Raw genomic sequence first — 6362 nt, forward strand, 5'->3', positions numbered from 1 at the left:
AATCCGAATTATTTGTAATTTTTTAAATTTCTGCGTAGAATTATTTACTCTAACACAAATTAAAAAGTTTTCATATTTCTGTTTTTCCTATTAAAAGTATGATCGTTAAGTTTTAAACTAAATATCAATATGAGAAATACAATTGATATTTTTGTAAATAAATTGTAGTTTCGATCTTTTTTAAAAAACTTGGATAAACTTTATTCGATTGCAAATGTTATATTAAAAATAAGAAGCAACATAATTTTTAGAATATAATACAGAAATGTTTTTATTAAAATCAATTACTCAAACCGTATGCCAGCATACGATTTAATAATAATTTAATAATTATCGAAAGTTACTAAAATAATTCAGTAAACATTTGAAAAAGAGTTTTTTTTTCCAATAACAGTTTTCTAATATTCTTTCAAAAGTTGAATGAACTGTAACATTAAAGTTTGAATAACAAATCTGAAACGCAAATAATTTCATTTTTAAATGTATCATAAAGCTGCTCTTTTTTTCATTAAAAAATTAATTTTTAAAATATTAAATATTGTGTAAAGAAAAATAAATAATTAGAAAATAAAATTAACTATTCTAAAAGAAGATGCATTTTTAAAATTCGATATTGCTCAAAATTTGTACTTATCTACTTCTTCATGTAAAATTACATTTTTTAAAAAGATGTAATAAATGTATACCTTGAAATTCAAAATTTTTGAGACTTTTCTTAAATGAGATAATAAAAAATAATGAATATTTACTAAAAGTTATTTATTGTATGTAATTATCTATTGATAAAAGAATTTTATAATTGTGTGCAAATTTTTTTTCAATTCACTTAAAAAGTTCTTGACATATGGCGAAATACACAAAAAGTAAAATTGTGTATCTGTATTGTGCATTGTAAAATTGTGTAAAGATATACCAAACTGTGGTGCCTTCTCCTGAGCAAACGGTCGGGACCATAGTTCTCAGGTTGTGGCTATCCCCTAAATCCAAATTCTTCAAAAAAGGTATATTAAAAAGGTAAGTTAGGTATTAAAGGCATATAAAAAGGTATATATATATATATATATATATATATATATATATATATATATATATATATATATATATATGTATATATATATATGTATATATATATATATGTATATATATATATATGTATATATATATATATGTATATATATATATATGTATATATATATATATGTATATATATATATATGTATATATATATATATGTATATATATATATATGTATATATATATATATGTATATATATATATGTATATATATATATATATGTATATATATATATATATATATATATATATATATATGTATATATATATATATATATATATATATGTATATACTCAAAGAAAGTACGATATATGTATATATATACTCAAAGAATGTACGTTTTTGGTTCTGATCTTGTAGCAATGTACTGTACATTGTTACAAGATGTATTGTATGTATTATGATCGTCTGTACTAATCAATTAGCATATTTAAGGTTATCCCCTTGAACCATTTAGATTGAGTCCTAGAATGATCATTCGATCATAGAATCATGAAGAAGCTATTTAGGGTAAAGAACCGAAATCGATCATTGTATTAAGCAACAAAAAAAATTCAAAATCCTGAAAATCAATTAAAAAATTTTTGTGAAAAAAAAGACTATTTGATTCGAATAACACAGAACCTGAAAATAATATTTTATAGATAGCTTTTCGACATTTCTTTTAACCATTCAATTCTAATGAGTAAAGGTTCATTTATTTATAAATTAGATTATAATTAAATTAGACTTCATACTAAAATTTATATTTTTGTGTTATCATTCGTGATTTAGCTTGTAGTAAGAATTTATCAATAAGAAAGTTTTATTAATTTCCAAGTATGATAATTTCTATTTTTACAAGAAAAACTGATTGTTCATATAATTTATCATTTCATAGCGTTCTTTATATGTATTACTTGCTTACGTACGCAGTCTTCCTTATCATATTTAATTTTCAATTTTGTACATCTCTCCAAATATTTGATTTTCTATTTAACACCTTTTACCATTTTAATACATATGTGTTTCATTTAAAAAAAGAAAAGAAATAAGAGCTATATAAAGTGAGGTGGGAACTTTTTGGGAGAAGAATTTTGAAAATGGAACAAGTTCATTTGGAGTTCTAAAGTCGCCTTTGAAGTTCTGAAGTCTTTTATGATTTTAAAACTTGTTGTTACACTTTGATGTTTCATTGAATTATAGTGTTAAAAACATCACCTAAATTGATTTACCTTTGCCATTATTTTGAAATTCATTTAAACATTAACCCTTAAAAGCCTCGGATTTATACCCCTGTAAAAATGGACTTATTCCACGTTCAAAAATAACGGCGCATATTTGAAGTACTATTTTTAGAATCATACCAACTCGGTGAGCAATATTTATTCACAGATTATAAAATGAATTTTTTAATAAAAAAAAATTATTTGAAATATATCTGTGAGTTGATAAGTCAATAGTTGATTTATTAATCTCTATTAAATGTCCAAAACTAATCTGCACGGTAAGTAAAGATTAAATAATTCACTGATTGTGTAGAATTTTATAAAGTGTCTAATAACAAACCGGCAGAATATGAAAATTCATTGATTTTGTATCAAAAATAAAATTTAGCTTAAATTTTGTTTGCACAATTTTATAATTTATGTATTTGAATAATTTTTAATGGCAATCTTTTGTTTTGCACAATTTTAATTTTTAAACTATGGTTTTTTAATAACTATCTTTTGCTATTATTTCGAGAAAGCACATTGAAACTCTTTAAAAAAAAAGCCTTTATTATAAACTTTCTTCTGTCAGAACGTTTTTGTCATTCAGAAGAATGTATAGATATAGTATACAATGTATCGGAATTGTATACAATGTCCAGTTAAAATAGATAATACTTTTAATCACGCTTTGACTAAAAACGCAAGACAATCTAGTAAAAGCATAGGTCTATATTATGCCATCTATATTATTTTGGTGTCTCATATATTATCTATACTATAACATATCATGCATTTTTTTTATTTAGGTTCAAATATCATATAATCCGTACGTCAAGAATTTAATTTTAAGCATTAACTATGTATTATAAGTTTAATTCATATTAACGAAGAACTGCGAATGCTCGAAATACTAGACAAAATGATAATTAAAATGTCATACTAACTATTTGCCAAACAAATATCTTTCCCATTGTGTCAAAATTGAAGTTAAATACACTTCTTCTAAGTTAAGCAATGTTTTTAAAATTATAAGGATTCTTTAGAGAAAAGTAAAAGAAGATTATGGTTTCATTTAATAATCTTCGGAAATAGTTCCATTAGCTCCACTACCTCTTCAAAGAGGTTAAAATTAATTAAATTTAGGGTTCAAGTATTGAAATTTAAAGGCGTGTTCATAATTTAATTAAGAGAAAAGTACGAAGTACCTAAATTAAGTCAATTCTTTGAAGTTTGTAGAAATTGGATAAATTTGAACTCTTGTAATTTACTTCATGTTTTATTGATCTTCGCTTAAATGGGTTTTATGCTAGGGATATTTAAAGCAAAAAGATATAAAGGAATTTATCTTCACTCGAAAAAAAATTAGTATTATAGTAAGAGTTTATTAATTAAGACCGTAATTTTGAATATGACGTCATGAAAGAGAAATTAAAATGGTTGAATTATTCGTTAAATGTGTGAGAAGTACAGCTATTTAATTAAGCCACATAATTTTGCTGTAGTGTGCAGTTTGTATAAGTCTACTTACATTTGTGAAAAGTTCGAAAATATTTAAATCGTAGAACGTGTATCTGTCTACGATTTCAATATTAAACCTAACTTGTAATATGACGTTCTGGAATGGAAATTAAAATGGTTGAATTATTCGTTTAAGATGTGAGAAGTATGGCAAGTAAAACAAGCCATACAATTTTGCTGTAGTATGCAGTTTGTATAAGTCTACTTAAATTTTTGAAAAGTTTGATAATATTTAAATCGTAGAACGTTTATCTGCCTACGATTTTAACCTAGCTTGAAATATGACGATATGGAATGGAAATTAAAATGGATGAATTATTCGTTAAATACGTGAGAAGTAAGTAAAACAAGCCACATTGTTTTGCTGGAACGTGTAGTTTGCATAAGTTTACCGACATTTGTGAAATATTTGATATTATGCAAATCGTAGAACGTTTTTCTGTTAGAATAATTGGTATAATTTAATTTATTATACAGTTACCAAACAGTTATTAGTTAACAATGTTGCATCAGTGATTAATAACTGTTTCGTGTGGGTGAGGGTGAAAGTTTGTTGTCACAATTTTAGGCAATCAAACAGAATTTATTTCATTTTGTAGCTAAATGAAATCTACCGTTAATCAAAATTTTGACCAATTTCTGACTAGCAAGAGTATTTAAATTTCACCAGGAGCTCTGCCCTTGATGACACTACAAATTTTAATCATTTCCCAAACAAAACAAGTATAATTTATTTTCATAAAAAATAGATACGAAACAAAAATGTTGGAATTCCATAAAACTGTTTTAAAAACCCTATTCTCCAAAGGAGCCAAAAGGAAGAACATAATTTTTTGCCACGTTTATACTAAAAAAGAAGAATGCATAACTTTAGCAATAAACTTTGATTACCATTTTAAGTAAATTCAAATTGTCTTAAATTGTCATTGCCGTCCAAGCGTTACAAAATGTAGTTTTTTTTCCTTCCTTGCAATTTTTTAAAAAGAGAGAAAATATTTAATAATATTAAAAATACCTTCTCGTGTCAAATCTGCGAAAAGTATTCTATTTTCTTTAATGTATTTTTCTTTATTATTATTCATGTTTTATTTTAAGATATTATTCTGAAAATTGGTGACAGCCTTCGAAATTCAAAAAGTGTTTGTTTTACACTAAAATGATGAAACATCAATCACGATTTAAAGTTTTTCGAAAGCTAAAATCTTTTAATAAGTATAATAACTATAAGCAGTTAAGTTACAGTTCATAAACATTATCAGTAGCATTATAACTTTTATTACTTTAGAAACTTGTTTAATTTTCATTAAGGCTAATTTTAAGATGCTCACTTCTGTATCATGCCCTGATACAGTTGGTACCTAATATCTCCTGAATATACCTGAAGCAATGAGAAATTGTTTTCCGATAGAAAAAGGAAATAATTGATAAGCTGAAAATAAAGCAGATTGTTTAAACTTTTGCTTATTTTAGAATGCCAATTAAACGAGCGCGACAAGTGCATCACGCATTATACTTGTGATAAAAAGGCGGGAATATCGCAGCGCATGAATATTTTTGTAAAACAGAGCCCGAACCTTCAATGACTGAGTCATGACTATCTTCTCAGAGGCAGAATAACAGAAATGTGATTGCAAGTTTAATGTATGGTGCGTATGTTACTTTTGTTGCTTATCATCTTAAAATTAGAACAACTCTTAAAATATAGTTTTAGCATCTTATAACGATTACAGCGTTATCTATCGGTTAACTTTCAAACTTTTTATTTCACAAAACAAATTTACGTATTCTTAGATGAAATATAACGTCAGTTTAAAAATATGGTTCCTTTTTACATCTTTTAAAAAGTGAAATTTTATTTAGAATCACCCGAATATCCACTTTACTACACTTCTCCAAGCTACTGCGATTTTTTTTCTTATTTTCTTTTAGTTCACAGTTAACTTTTCCTCTTGTTTAATTTTCACATGTTTTGTCCCTTTTTTGCCACTCACAAATCACGCACTCGAAACAAGTTAGCTGTATTTCGAAACTTTTTGTGAAGTGATGGTTTTAATACGCAATCCAAATATACTAAGTGACCTAATAAATCAGATTACTCAGACACTGTCGATTGAATTGCATATTACATATGATTGGAACCAACCGCAGTCTCCTAAAAAGTATTATTAGATCAAAACAAGGGCTTTCACTGTGGGCACTATCCTCTGTTCCTAGGGGGTTATGAAGACTTTAATAGCACTAACAAAGTTTTGTGCTAGGGCGTTTTTAGAAGATCAAACTCCAGAATAAATTAACATTAAGTATACATTAAAAATGATAAATTTTTGGTTTTTGAATCGAAGAATTATTTTTAATTCCAACTCAGCATATAATATTTATTCTTAAAGTAGTTAATTTATTAATATTGTTTGTGGTAAAAATAGCGTGTACCGTGAGTTTCGTATGAATTTGAAACTTTTGTGTTCCCGAGGTCCTTTTAAACTTCCTCTAAAGGGCTGCTGTATTAATTATACTCTTATGTAAGTTAATAAAGAACTATTATACCTATGGAGAGAGCCTGTTAGCGTCTACGTGCA

This window comes from Parasteatoda tepidariorum, chromosome 6 (assembly GCF_982258835.1).
Source record: "Parasteatoda tepidariorum strain Cologne lab strain chromosome 6, Ptep-v5.0, whole genome shotgun sequence".
Classification (NCBI taxonomy): Eukaryota; Metazoa; Arthropoda; class Arachnida; order Araneae; family Theridiidae; genus Parasteatoda; species Parasteatoda tepidariorum.